This window comes from Ovis aries, chromosome 5 (genome assembly GCF_016772045.2).
Source record: "Ovis aries strain OAR_USU_Benz2616 breed Rambouillet chromosome 5, ARS-UI_Ramb_v3.0, whole genome shotgun sequence".
Lineage (NCBI taxonomy): Eukaryota > Metazoa > Chordata > Mammalia > Artiodactyla > Bovidae > Ovis > Ovis aries.
In genome coordinates, this window is record NC_056058.1 from 62,031,357 (window position 1) to 62,045,784 (window position 14,428).

General features: G+C 40.0%; 1 long non-coding RNA gene across 1 annotated transcript in view; it reads right to left on the reverse strand.

Annotated features, from left to right (window-relative positions):
• LOC121819660 (uncharacterized) overlaps positions 1–14,428 on the reverse strand; it is a 499,391-nt gene that overhangs the window by 340,207 nt on the left and 144,756 nt on the right. The window lies entirely within an intron of this gene.

Genomic DNA, 14,428 nt, shown 5'->3' on the forward strand with positions numbered 1-14,428 from the left:
TGGAGTTTACATCTAACACACGTGTTGTACTATGTATATATGTGTGTATAAGCTCACACAGGGCAACATGCTAGGCAGCATGGCATAGAAGAGAGAATATAGGCTCTGATGTCAAACTCAACTCCAGATTCCAATACTCAATAGCTTTATGAATTGGAATCTCATGTGCTTCAAATTTTTCACTTAAATAAGAATAATTGAATCTATCTGGGAGGATGGTGGCATTACTGAAAGATGAAATATTTAGACACCTAGCCAGAATTGACAATCAACATATGGTTATAGCTAGTTGAATACTATACATTTTTAAATGAGCCCTGTAATTTTTTATATGACTTTATGTCATTTAGTTGGGGCTTCACTGGTGGCTCAGATGGTAAAGAATCTGTCTGCAATGCATGAGACCGAGTTCGATCCCAGGGTTGGGAAGATCCCTTGGAGGAGGGCACGGCAACCCAATACTGGCAATCCACTCCAGTATTCTTGCCCGGAGAATCTCCATGGACAGAGGAGCCTGGCGGGCTACAGTCCATGGGGTCTCAAAGAGTTGAACACTACTGAGCAAATAAGCACACACAAGCACAATTTCACCCTTAAGAGAATGCTGCTGCTGCTAAGTCGCTTCAGTCATGTCCAACTCTGCGCGACCCAATAGATGGCAGCCCACCAGGCTCCACCTTTCCTGGGATTCTCCAGGCAAGAACACTGGAGTGGGTTGCCATTTCCTTGGGCTAATATAATCTTTCCTGTGGATTTTTCACCAATTTTCACCAATATTTATGGAGCATCTTCTCTGTAGCAGGTTCAGTGATAATTAAAAGGAACACAATGATAAATAGTAAAAGCACTGTCCTTTCCCTAATGGAACTAAAGTACAAGGAAAGAGAAGCTTTTGATAAGAGTACATATAGGACAACTAGTTAGGTGTGACACAGTAAGAGATGGTCTACAGACTATAAAGGGAGAATTTACGTTTAACTTTTTATTTTATATCGGAGTATAGTTGATTAACAATGTTATGTTAGTTTCAGGAGCACAACAAAGTGATTCAGTTATACATATACATGTATCTATTCTTTTTCAATTTTTTTTCCATTTAGATTGTTACCTAATATTGAGCAGGACTCCCTGTTCTATACAGTAGGTCCTTGTTGATTATCTATTTTAAATACAGTAGTACATACATATCAATCCCAAACTCCCTAACTACTCCTTCCCCCTAGGTAGCTATAAATTCATTCTCGAAGTCTGTTAAGTGAGAGTTTAATGTGGATTAGGAAGTCAGGGAACAACTTCGAAAATGAATGACATTTAAGCTTAGATCTTAACAATGAACAGATGTAGCAAAGAATAGAACAGAGAATGCCAGACAGACAGGGCAACATGCACCACCACCCTGCTGAACAAATAAGAGGACATCCTGTGCTCCAGGCCCTGACAATGTAGAGGTGACAAGATAGATCATGTCAGATTGTGTGTTGCTCATATTAGGCAAAGAATAAGGAAGAAAAAACATTCAAACAACTGAGCACAACACGGCACAAATGCAACTTTCCATCCATGGAAAACAATAATTAAGGTCCATGCAGCAATGACAATAACTAGAAAAGAAGCAATACATGGCCCCAGGGAAACATAAACTCTGCTTATTCAAGGCAACACCCTGTAACCATTTTTGTGGCTTACTTGGAAGAAAAAAAACAGCCCCCCCCCCTCACTAAAATAAAAGTTTTTCTAAAAATGTCTGTTTTCGCAAAAGAACATGTTTGGGATTCATATTAGAATCTGAAGCACGTGTTTACGGTTCAGTCTTCCCTTAGAATCAACCACCTAGTAAAGGAGGGATTTGGCACCAGGTCTGTGAAGTGGTGAACTTGGTCTCTCATCTCTTCTTCAAGTGAGCAATGACAGAGGGGCCTACCTCCAAAGTTTCTGCATGCGTGCATGCTCAGGGGCTTCAGTCATGTCCAGCTCTATGCGACCCTATAAACCATAGCCCACCAGGCTCCTCTGTCCTTGGGATTCTCCAGGTAAGAATATTGGAGTGGGTTGTCATGCCCTCCTCCAGGGGATCTTCCCCACCTAGGGATGAAATTTATGTTTTCTGATTCTCCTGCATTGTAGGCGGATTCCTTACCCACGGAGCCACCTGGAAGTGACATTGCTCAGTCGTGTCCGACTCTTTGCCACCCCATGGACTATAGCGTACCAGGCTCCTCCATCCATGGGATTTTCCAGGCAAGAGTACTGGAGTGCCATTTCCTTCTCCAGGGGATCTTCCTGACCCAGGGATTGAACCCGGGTCTCCTGCATTGCAGACAGATGCTTTACCATCTGAGCCACCAGGGAAGCCCCTCAAAAGGTCCTGGGTGTTCCATGAATGGAAGGGCTCAAGGACTGCCAGCAGGGCTACATCTAAGATGTTCATCCTCCACTTGGCAACAGTTAACATGGTCTCTGAGGTTCCCAGAAAGTCAGTGATTTCGAGTGCTGGGGCCAGTGGTAGGGAAGACATACACAAAATCCAGAAACAAGCAAACAATTGTCCTTTCTAAAGGATGAGGGTGATGTGTAGAAAAGTCTTCTCTGGGCAGGCTGTTCACCCATACTGATGCCCCAGATGGCACCATGGCTGACTGGTTCTTTGGTTCAAGGAGAGCAGTTTCAGAAATACCTGGCAACTGACATGAAGCACTCCACAATCATATAGGCAGAGGTGTTGTTCTTCTTTATTTAAAATGAATCAGACATTTGTTTGACCTATTGTGAATTCCCCCTCTCTTTGAGGCCATTCAGATCCAAAGACATGGAGTGAAATCTTCAAGGTCACGCAACCTGGCAGGGTCAGATCCAAGACCAGAACCCAGATTTCCTAAGTATAATTTCCTCTCCTGGACCTTCCATCTCTGAATCCACATTCAGAAAATCTTTGTATTTCCCTATGTTATTTTTCCATGATTGGACAATAGGGAAATTATACAGTTCAGCAGTTGGTGGTTTATGGAATAAGAACAAAGCACTCAGAATTAGAAACTTTCCCTGGAATTGATAAGTCTGGAAATCTCTGGCATCAAGAACCCACTGATAACAAGTAGTGAGAGCAGTTTCATCTCTCAGACAGTGTCTGGGACTCGATCATCAAGGCTTTAAGTGTTTCTTGCTGGCTGCTGCTTTCTTCCAATGAGATGCAGTTCAGAACTCAGTCAGTGCCTCAGAGGATCATTCTCCCCCATCCCTTTTAGGAGAGTTCTCAAACGTTTTCCCCTGAACCTCTCTGTGCCCTTTCAAAGTATAGAAAATGAGGCTCTTTGCTTTGACAAGCAACCTCTGAGACATTCTGATTCTTGAAAAGTTCAGGCAACAAGAGTGGCACCCCTTCTTTAAAGACATTTTAAGAGGAGACTGAGTCAACTTTTCCTTGGGCTTAAAGTTGCATGTATATAATGCTAGCTACCAGCTTGCTGCAGTTCATGGGATCGCCAAGAGTCAGAAACGACTGAACGACTAATATTTTCACTACTACCAGTTTGCTACCAACTACTCTTGAACCTGTAGGCTTTTAAATGGTCCAATCTGGTACCTAAACATCTCTCCTCTTTTTTGATGGGAAAATGCAAAGACCTAAACACAGATTCTGTCACAAGAGGCAACTTAGAGCTTTAGGATCCCATATTCTAAGCCTAGCTCTGCCAACCCTGGTTGACCAGGTCATTTTGAGCGAACCCCTTCTTCTCTCTGAGCCTCAGTTTTATTGTCTAGAGAGAGTATTTTCTTACTACACAATGTTGGTTTTTGCTTTTATTTAATGCCAAAATTTTTAAATAATAATTCTCATGTAAATATCCTGACTCTCCTAAAAACTAGAAGACCTAACCAGCTGGATTAGTGATACTACATGAAACCTGTGGGAGCTCTACAGTGGCTTCCCAGTGTTACGAGTTGTGTGCACTGTGGTTCACTCCAGTCCACAAATGTCTATATGCATCAACTTGGTTAACTGTCTGAACCCAGGAAGTTCAGAGTTTGTGATCCTGGACTAGCAGTAAGTAGGTACACCAGGCAAAACATCCCCTATTCAGGCAGAGTTTATGCATTCATAAAACACTGCTATGTATTGGGTGTGTGACTTTTTCCCTAACATCTACAGTGACATTAATAACACTCTCATGGTAACTCAAGATTTTCTATAATTTTATGTTTTGATTAAGGCTGCTCGACTATTTGCACCTAGTATTTTTATTCAGTTAGTCCTGGGATGTTTTAAATGCCTCTCGCCCATCAAAATCCTTTGTCTATAATAATCATGACCCTCTATTTTGATCTCTTATCTATGTGATTCATACTGGACTTTTCTTAAGCATCTTTTGCAGGTTTCTCAGGGGTTCTTACTAATGTTCACTTAAATCTGCATTCTTTGAAACTTCTCAGTTGAGTTCAGTTGCTCAGTCATGTCTGACTCTTTGTGACCCCGTGGATTGCAACACACCAGGCTTCCCTGTCCATCACCAACTTCCAGAGCCTACTCAAACTCATGTCAATCCCATCAGTGACACCATCCAACCATTTCATCTTCTGTTGTCCCCTTCTCCTCCCACCTTTAATTTTTCCAGCATCAGGGTCTTTTCCAACTTGTTGGTTCATCACATCAGGTGGCCAAAGTACTGGGGCTTCAGCTTTAGCATCAGTCCTTCCAATGAATATTCAGGACTGATTTCCTTTAGGAATGACTGGCTTGATCTCTTTGCTGTCCAAGGGACTCTCAAGAGTCTTCTTCAACACCATAGTTTAAAAGCATCAATTCTTTGGTGCTCAGCTTTCATTATAGTCCAACTCTCACATCCATACATGACTACTGGAAAAAACATAGGTTTGACTAGATGGACCTTTGTTGGCAAAGTAATGTCTCTGCTTTTTAATATACTGTCTAGATTGGTCACAGTTTTTTTTTTTTTTTCCAAGGAGCAAGCATCTTTTGATTTCATGGATACAGTTACCATCTTCAGTGATTTTGGAGCCCAAGAAAATAAAGTCTGTTACTGTTTCCAATGTTTCTCCATCTTTAAGACATGAAGTGATGGGATCAGAGGCCAGGATTTTAGTTTTCTGAATGTTTGGTTTTTAAAAAAAGCTAACTTTTTCACTCTCCTCTTTCACTTGCATCAAGAGGCTGTTTAGTTCTTCTTTGCTTTCTGCCATAAGGGTGGTGTCATCTGCATATCTGAGGTTATTGATATTTCTCCCGGCAATCTTGATTCCAGCTTGTGCTTCATCCAGCCCAGCAATTCACATGATGTACTCTGTATATAAGTTAAAGAAGCAGGGTGACAATATACAGCCTTGACGTACTCCTTTCCCTATTTGAAACCAGTCTGTTGTTCCATGTTCTGTTCTAACTATTGCTTCCTGACCTGCATAGAGATTTCTCAAGAGGCAGGTTAGGTGGTCTGGTATTCCCATCTCTTTCAGAATCTTCCAGTTTATCATGATCCATACAGTCAAAGGCTTTGGTGTAGGCAATAAGGCAGAAATAGATGTTTTCTGGAACTCTCTTGCTTTTTCAATGATCCAGTGGATGTTAGCAATTTGACCTCTGATTTCTCTACCTTTTCTAAAACCAGCTTGAACATCTGGAAGTTCACGGTTCACGTACTGTTGAAGCCTGGTTTGGAGAATTTTGAGCATTACTTTACTAGCATGTGAGATGAGTGCAAGTGTATGGTAGTTTGAATATTCTTTGTTAGGATTGGAATGAAAACTGACCTTTTCCAGTCCTGTGGCTACTGCTGAGTTTTCCAGATTTGCTGGCATATTGAGTGCAGCGGTTTCACAGTATCATCTTTTAGGATTTGAAAGAGCTCAACTGGAATTCTATCAGTGTCACTAGCTTTGTTCATAGTGATGCTTCCTAAGGCCCACTTGACTTCGCATTCCAGGATGTTTGGCTCTAGGTGAGTGATCGTACCATCATGGTTATCTGACTCTTGAAGTTTTTTTTTTTTTTTTTTTTTTTGTATAGTTCTTCTGTGTACTCTTACCATCTCTTCTGAATGTCTTCTGCTTCTGTTAGGTCCATACCATTTCTGTCCTTTGTTGTGCTCATCTTTGCATGAAATGTTCCCTTGTTTATCTCTAATTTTCTTGAAGAGATCTCTAGTCTTTCCCATTCTATTGTTTTCCTCTATTTCTTTTCATTGATCGCTGAGGAAGGCTTTCTTATCTCTCCTTGCTATTCTTTGGAACTCTGCATTCAAATGGGTATATCTTTCCTTTTCTCCTTTGCCTTTAGCTTCCTCTTCTTTTCACAGCTATTTGTTATGCCTCCTCAGATAACCATTTTGCCTTTTTGCATTTCTTTTTCTTGGGGATGGTCTTGATCAATGTCTCCTGTACAATGTCACGTAGTTCTTCAGGCACTGTGTCTATCAGATCTAATTCCTTGAATCTGTTTGTCACTTCCACTGTATAATTGTAAGGGATTTGATTTTGGTCATACCTGAATGGTCTAGTGGTTTTCCCTACTTTCTTTAAGTCTGAATTTGGCAATAAGGAGTTCAGGATCTTAACCACAGTCAGCTCCTGGTCTAGTTTTTGCTGACTGTATAGAACTTTCAGATCTTAAATAAGTACTCCAAATATATGCAAGCACTTGTTTAGGTTTCTAAAATGCATTCAAGTCTAAGAATAGTCCTTTTTTCATGTCACCTGTCATGCCAACAGATAAAGTAAGAAGTAAGATCCTGTCTAATTGGTGGAAGCTTACCCATCATTCACCATGAAAACTGCCAAGCCAAGCTTTGAGGATACTAATAGAAGCATTAGCAGTCAGGGTAGGTAGTCCCAATCCTGCCTCCACGGCAGAAGAAGTAACATGTGGCCTTCCTCCCAGAGAGCCTCAGTTAAAGAGTCACTTTGCCACCAAGACAAGTGCCACCAAGTCACCTTACTGACTGAAAGCAAGGTAATAGCAAAGGGTACCAAGGGTGTTGCTGAGGAAGATCCAAAGGGTCTCTTCTCTCAACTTTCTGATCAGATCATAAAGCTGCTGATTGAGGCATCTGATGGTAACCAAGTCATGGACACTCACATAGCTAAGAACAATGAGTTTTTTTTTTTTTTTAATTTTTTTAAATTTTAAAATCTTTAATTCTTACATGCATTCCCAAACATGAACCCCCCTCCCACCTCCCTCCCCATAACATCTTTCTGGGTCATCCCCATCGAGTCACCTGCTTGTCTCAGTGGACTGCACAATTCAGTCACTTTGGCTATTTGGTGGCAGTCCAACAACTGGGGAAACATAGTCACTTAATTCAATTTGCTACAGATGAAAACTTTTCAGTTGTCTGAAATGTATTCACACTAAAACCAGTGATGTTGCCACTGCATCAAAATTTTGTGGTGGGATACTTTCCAAGGTCAAATTCCTTATGAAGCATCCATACTAGGTTTTATCTCCTTTTCTTGAAACTTATTCATTAAGGCCTAGTTAACTTTCTACTGACATATTTTTCCTTAACTACCTAACTTGATTTGATTTCTCTCCTCATTCTTCTATATTCTTTTAAGGCTTATCCATCATTCATTCATTGACTAACTTAGCTATCTGTGGGAAAAAAAAAAAAGTCCACTCTCAGAGTAAAGGATACTTAAAAGTGGCTCCATTAAAGTAGATACTAAAGTTTCATAGCAAACTACAAACAACAATACATTTGAGACTTCTCTTGAGAATTACCATTGCATATATTTAACAGGATTTAGGTTTTTATAGACAAGCACTGATGTTTAGAATAACAAAGGCATGAATCAAAGATTGGGGATGAGACTAGTGCTTTTATGTTGTTTTTTATAGCAAAAGCATATGGCAGCACAAGAACAACATCTTTTATTTTATGCTTGCAACATTATAGTTAAGCAGCTTGTTTTTGGCCATCATATTTGCGAGCCTTATCAATTTATTTGAGGACTCTGCTTTACCTTCAATAATCATCATTTATGTCCTTGTTTTATCACCCTTGATGATTTGATCTTCCTCAATTGACTCACTGTTAGCACCTTATTTGCCAATGAATTTGCATCATATTCCAGTGGCACATCCCTAAACTTTACAAAATCCTGCATCTTTTTAAGACTTGAAAATTTGCTTTGCAATTAATTGTTAAAGTATTCTAATGTGTGGTCTGACATTTCAAAAATGCAACAATCCACAAGAGGCTGATGATACAAATTCAAAGACATTAACTATTCTTTAACAAGCCTGGCTGAAATTAATAAAAACTCATTCAGTTCAGTGTGTGTGTGTGTGGTTTTTTTTTTTTTTTTTTTTGGTTATTGTAGGGTTATTCAATCAAAGGACACTAAGTACAGTCATTGTGACAACAAAGACAGGATTAGGACCTTGAATTTCTTGACATGGAAAGAGTCTCTTCTTTCTGGAAAAAGGAACATAATGCAGGCCAGTGATTATCAGAGAAAAGCCCCCAGCGTACCCTGGGAACTTAGTAAAACTCATTAGAAATGCAAATTCATGGGTTACCAAGTCAGAAACTCTATAGTAGAGCCCAGAGATCGATGTTTTAACTAACTTGCCAAGTGAATCTGACATGTGCTAAAGTGTAATAGCCATTGATTCAATCCAATCTTGTATTATTGAAGCAACAAGGGCCCAGGAAAGAAAGTGTGATGGAATTATTGAATTGCAAGATCAGGCAACTTGTGTTCTAATTTCATGGAGCATTCCTTCCATCCTGTATGTAGCACTCTAAAATACTCCATTTATACAGGGCACACAAAGTCTGCTGTGCACTTATTTAATTATCACTACTGTTCTATGAATAGTTTTATCATCTCTATTTTACAAATGAGAAAATGCTCAGAGGGAGCAGGGTATACAAGGTGTCATTTAATAAGGGATGGATCCTGGATTCAATTTCATTTTTTGGAAACTTCAAATTTTGTGTCTTTAACCTGACTACAACATCTGATGTACCTAACTGCACTATAAATTCATAAAGGCAGAGATTTACCTTATTTGTACTTTTTTTGGTCACAATATTTGAGTCATCCTTACAGGGGCTGGCTCACCCCTTGGTGAAGGAAGAAGAATATTTTGGAGAAAGACTATTTCCTGTCTATACTGCTGTAGCTACAGTTGACTATATTCACTCCTTTTCTGGGCTTCTCCGGTGATGCTAGTGGTAAAGAATCTGCCTTTAATGTAGGATACTCAGGTTTGATCCCTGGGTGGGGAAGATCCCCTGGAGGAGGGCATGGCAACCCACTCCAGTATTCTCGCCTGGAAAAATTTCATGGACAGGGGAGCCTGGCAGGCTACAGACCAAGGTGTTGCAAAGAATCAGACATGATTGAAGTGACTTAGCACACACTCCCTTTCTAAACTTCAGCAACAAAGCAAAAAATCAACCTACCTATATATCAGCTTGGCCAGAAGGGCTATTTGTATTCAGCACTGTTATGTATAAAATGCTTCTGCTTGTTGTATATTTGGAGGGCGTTGTTTAGATTTTTTAAAATATTTAAAGTGGTGTTCATTTATTATACTTGAGGCTTCAGGCTATGTTAGCAAGTGGTACAATTTTAGAAATCTGCAAAAAAAAATTAAATGCCATGTGGTAAAAGAATATGTTAAAATATAGATTCTCAATATAGAAGCACATTTTCCTTCTAAAAAATGTGTTAATTATTTTCAGTAGTCATCAATAACTACTAATACTTAGAGAGAGCTTACTATTTTCTAGGATGTGAGCTAGGCACTTTTTTATGTAGTACCTTCTATAATTCTCATAGTAATCTTATGATGTTCATATTGGTTTTACCTCATTATATACAAGGTGAAACCAACTTTCAGAGACTAAGCTGCATAAAGTGACACAGTCTACAAAATTCAGCCACTCGAGCTGAATCCTGGAGACAGATTCACCACCTTCTACTCTTTCTCAAAGCAGGGACTTCCACAGCCCTGCCCAAGCCTTAGTAGCTCCTTCTTGCTACCAAATATGTAGGCTGGTAAGAAAAGGTCCCACAATCTGACCACAGTCTACCACTTTACAGATTTATTTCATGCTTATAACTTTCACACTGCTGTTGTTCAAGTCATGGTATATTTCCATGTACATTTGCCATTTTCCACCTCTAGGACACCCTCCCCCTCCTACACCTCTAGTAAAGCTTCTCCTCTCCCATCTCAGCTGATTCCAGCATGATCTAAATCTATTCAGTCCAATGAGAGTTTTGAACTGTGGCACCAATAATACAACTCATCACCCTGACCTGCAGCAAAACAGGGAAGATATGAACACATTCCTAATGGTCTGACCTATACCCATGGAAGCCAGCAGCGGTGGTGTGGAGTTTAGTGATGCTCTGGTTCCTAACCTCTGTACTGCTTCTATGTTCCCAGCTGGCAGGACCTCCTTGGGCCACATGAGTGAGCGAGACAGTGTTGGAACAGAATGGTGATAAGGCTGCTAATCTGCTAGAGGACAGGCCACACAAATTCAGACCACAGAGGTAAAATCATTTTCAGATTCTTACCCTGTGCTCCAATTTCTCTGGAATGTCCCTGTTTTTTCTTATCATCGCTACCTCTCAATTGGCACCTATACTCATTATCTTCTGTTGCTGGCATTCCCCCCAGGTGTTTATATCATAGTTCATGTCCTAAATGAGGAAATAAAGGAATAATTTCTTCAATGCAAAAATTTTTAAAAGGCTCTTAGAAATTGATGAAACAACTGGGCAAATTGGAAAACATGCAAAGGCAATTCAGAGAAAACCAAATAACATAAGATGCTCAGCATCAAGTGTATTTAAAGAAAAGAAAATTTTAAAAACGGCGTAACATTTTTAAGATACCTTAAAATATGGTAATGGTCACAACTGCCAAACTTATGAGATACTTGGTATATTCTACTGCTGAGTGTGTGTGTGTATACATATTGGGTGTGTATGTATGCTAAGTCACTTCAGTCATGTCTGACTCTGCGATCCTATGAACTGTAGCCTGCCAGGCTCCTCTGTCCATGGGATTCTCCAGGTAAGAATACTGGAGTGGGTCATCATGCCCTCCTCCAGGGGATCTTCCTGACCCAGGAATCGAACCCACTTCTCTTACGTGTCCTGCATTGGCAAGCAGATTCTTTACCACTAGCATACAATACCCATAGGTATTGCTGGTCCACTTTTTGCATTTTATGTATTTTTATCCCAATATAAGAAATTTTGGCACAACACACGCAGCACAATTATACAGTATTTATCAAATTTTTAAATGCACATATTCTTCTGTCCTGAGATTACAGTGCTAGTGATTTTCCTATGACTCTCTTCTTACAAAGATGCTAAATATAAAAAGAATCTGTAATGAACAAATTCTCAATAGCTTACAGCTGGAAATAACCTATAAATTCTTTCATATGTAACTAAATATTTAATACTACATACCCCACTAAACCCCTTCTTGGCACAGAAATTCCAAAGAAATGATTTTACAAAAGTTGCGATCAGCTTTTTGTAAGTCAGTTCATGATTAGCTTTTAATTTAGAATTCCAAAGGAGACTTCCAAGTTGGGTGGGATCCAAAAAGAGTGGCCTCAAAAAATTAAACAGAATGATTCTGGAGATGGAACTCTTCATCTTCCAGGCTCTTCAGTACTCCTGGAGTACAACCACTTCTGCTCCCCAGTGCTGCTCTCCATGCTCACGGCGCCTTTGCAGTCATTTGCAGACAGGCAAAGAGCACTGAAAATCTGAACCACAGAGCAAGCATGTCCCCAGATGACGTCAGACAAAAGGACACTCTGCCTTCCTGCGTCAGTTCTCATCCTAGAAACAAGAGTCCTTTCACAGTCTATTGAATCCCATGTTTTCCACATTTTTGTGTTTGTATTTGCTGCTATCACTGTTTAAGAGAGTCCCCCTGAGCAGAGTGCTGAAGTGTGTCTAGTGTCCCTAAGCATAAGAGAGCCGTGATGTGCCTTATGGAGGAAGCAAGTGCATAAGGTAAGTTCTGTGCTGGCATGAGTTACATCACTGTGGATTGTGAATTCAATGCTGATCAATTAGCGATATACGTTAAGCATGAGGTCTCTGAACAGAAACACACATCAAACAAGCTTATATATTGATCAGTTGATGAAAATGTTGTGACCAGAGCCTGTAGGAAATTAATTCTTTATTTCCCTTAGGGGTAATAGTTTTATCACGAAGCCAGTGTTCCTGGCAACTATGTAGAACCTAAGTACCACAGCACAGAAAAGAGAACAAGTTTCCACGTATCCCGTAGGAATACAGAGCATCACTGAGCTGAGAGTCAGTCAGTTATTTCTGTGGGGTCTGTGTAAGAGATGAACAGACCCCACCACTGAGACTTGGTAGGTGGAGGGTAAAAAGGGGCTGGACAGAGAATAAGGGCCATATTTCAGGCTGATAGCACCCTTAGGGTAGAGATGGTCCAAGACAGCCAGAATATCTGACTGGGTCCTGTGCTGTAAGGAGGGAAGAAGTTCTGCACATGCTGATAGAAGATTATCTCCCAGATTTATACTTTAAATTTAAATAGGCCACAAATTATATATATATACACTCATATACATACATACAATATATATTATATATAATGCAGATGAAATGATCTGTAGACTAAAATTATATCTATAAACACATTTCCTATAAACCCATGCAATATTTTTAGAAAGATGCACTAAAAAATATTTTTAAAAATAACTTTAGACTATAAGCTTTGTCAAGGCAGGGACTATATCTGTCTTCTCTCAGTTCTGTTCTGTGCCCAGCCTGCTGTCTTACATATATTATGTGCTTTTCAGTATTTACTAAACAACTAGGTCATTGAATAAAAATGAGAAGGGGAGAATGTCAGGGGGATTATTTTTTTTGTATTCTCTGTTGGTAGCACCTGTTAACATGAATACATACCACATTCAGAATTTTTTTTTTAATCTGATGATTGCACTCATTTATCCTTCAAAGGCTGTTAAGCCCCTTTCAATGTCAAAACCATATTTTTAATTATTTGGTAATTATTCCATCTCATCCCACTCCTTTCTCTAATCCATAGAGACAGAGTGGTTTCTAAGCCAATCTGATTCTCTCTCTTGTAAATGTGAACTTGTATGCGCTTGAAACTTTATACACAGGTCTCCTTGGAGCCAGAATCATAAGTTGTATATGTGGGAGTTATCAATACCTACCGTGGGCCCTGACTAACAAGGCAAGGCAATTTTTTGAGAAAGAAGGATGGAGAAGACAAGCAGAGAGAAGCCTAGAAGCCATGGGAGGCAAAGAGAGGGGATACTAAAGGCTCTTGACATCTGTGTATTTTCAGTCTCTTTTTGATGACCCATTGTATCCCTTCTTAGATTAAGATACTTTTATATTTGTGACAAAATAAACATTATTTAGTCACTTTGAGGTGGTTTCTGTCAAATAGCTACTTTAGGACACTGACATTTCCTCACTGTTTCAGTGATAAACACCAAGCGTCACTGTCCATATACAAAGCCATAAACAAGACATTTCAAGATGTGGCCCTCATCAGCCTCTGCATCCTATTCTCTTCTTACTCCCTTACACTTTCCCTCCCTGCACTGCCCTAGGGTCTGGTGATTCAGATGGTAAAAAATCTGCCTTCCAATGCAGAAGCCCTGGGTTTGATCCCTGGAACAGGAAGATGCCCTGGAGAAGGGAATGTTTGCCCACTGCAGTATTCTTGCCTGGAGAATTTCCATGGACGGAGAAGCCTGGCAGGCTACAGTCCATGGGGTCACACAGCGTTGGACACAACTGAGCAACAAACACTACTATTACCACTCTGCCCTTTCCTATTGGGTTCACATTGATTCCGTTCAGCATTCATCTCTTAGGAGAAGCTTTATACATCCATTGCAGCCACCACCTCCACCACCAGCTCTGTGCCTAGATGACAAGCCTAGTATGCCTCCCTCTATGAGACAGGCATTCAACACACTGTACACATTAGTCTTCCACATGCTTGATGCACCTACTGAACTGTAGCTTCCTTGAGGATGGGATCCTCTTCATTTGCAGCTTTATCATCAGTGTTTAACATGGTTCGTGCCTCTCACATTCAATCTATGTTTACTGAATGAATTATTCTTACTGTAACCATGCCCTACAAAATCTTAGATTTCCATAGAAGTTTCATATTTCATTACAATGTCTAATAAAACATCTGAACAGTGAAAAATAGGCCAACCCAATACTATTGCATGCCCTGTAGTTTGAATTCAAGATACATGTAGGATTGGTGGGTCTGTGACCGCACACAGACTTGAGCAACTCAGGATACACCAAATCAGAAAACCCCAGGAGAAATGAGCTAATTACAATTAATTTCAAGCTGCGACTATGGCAACCAGACATCAGACAATAG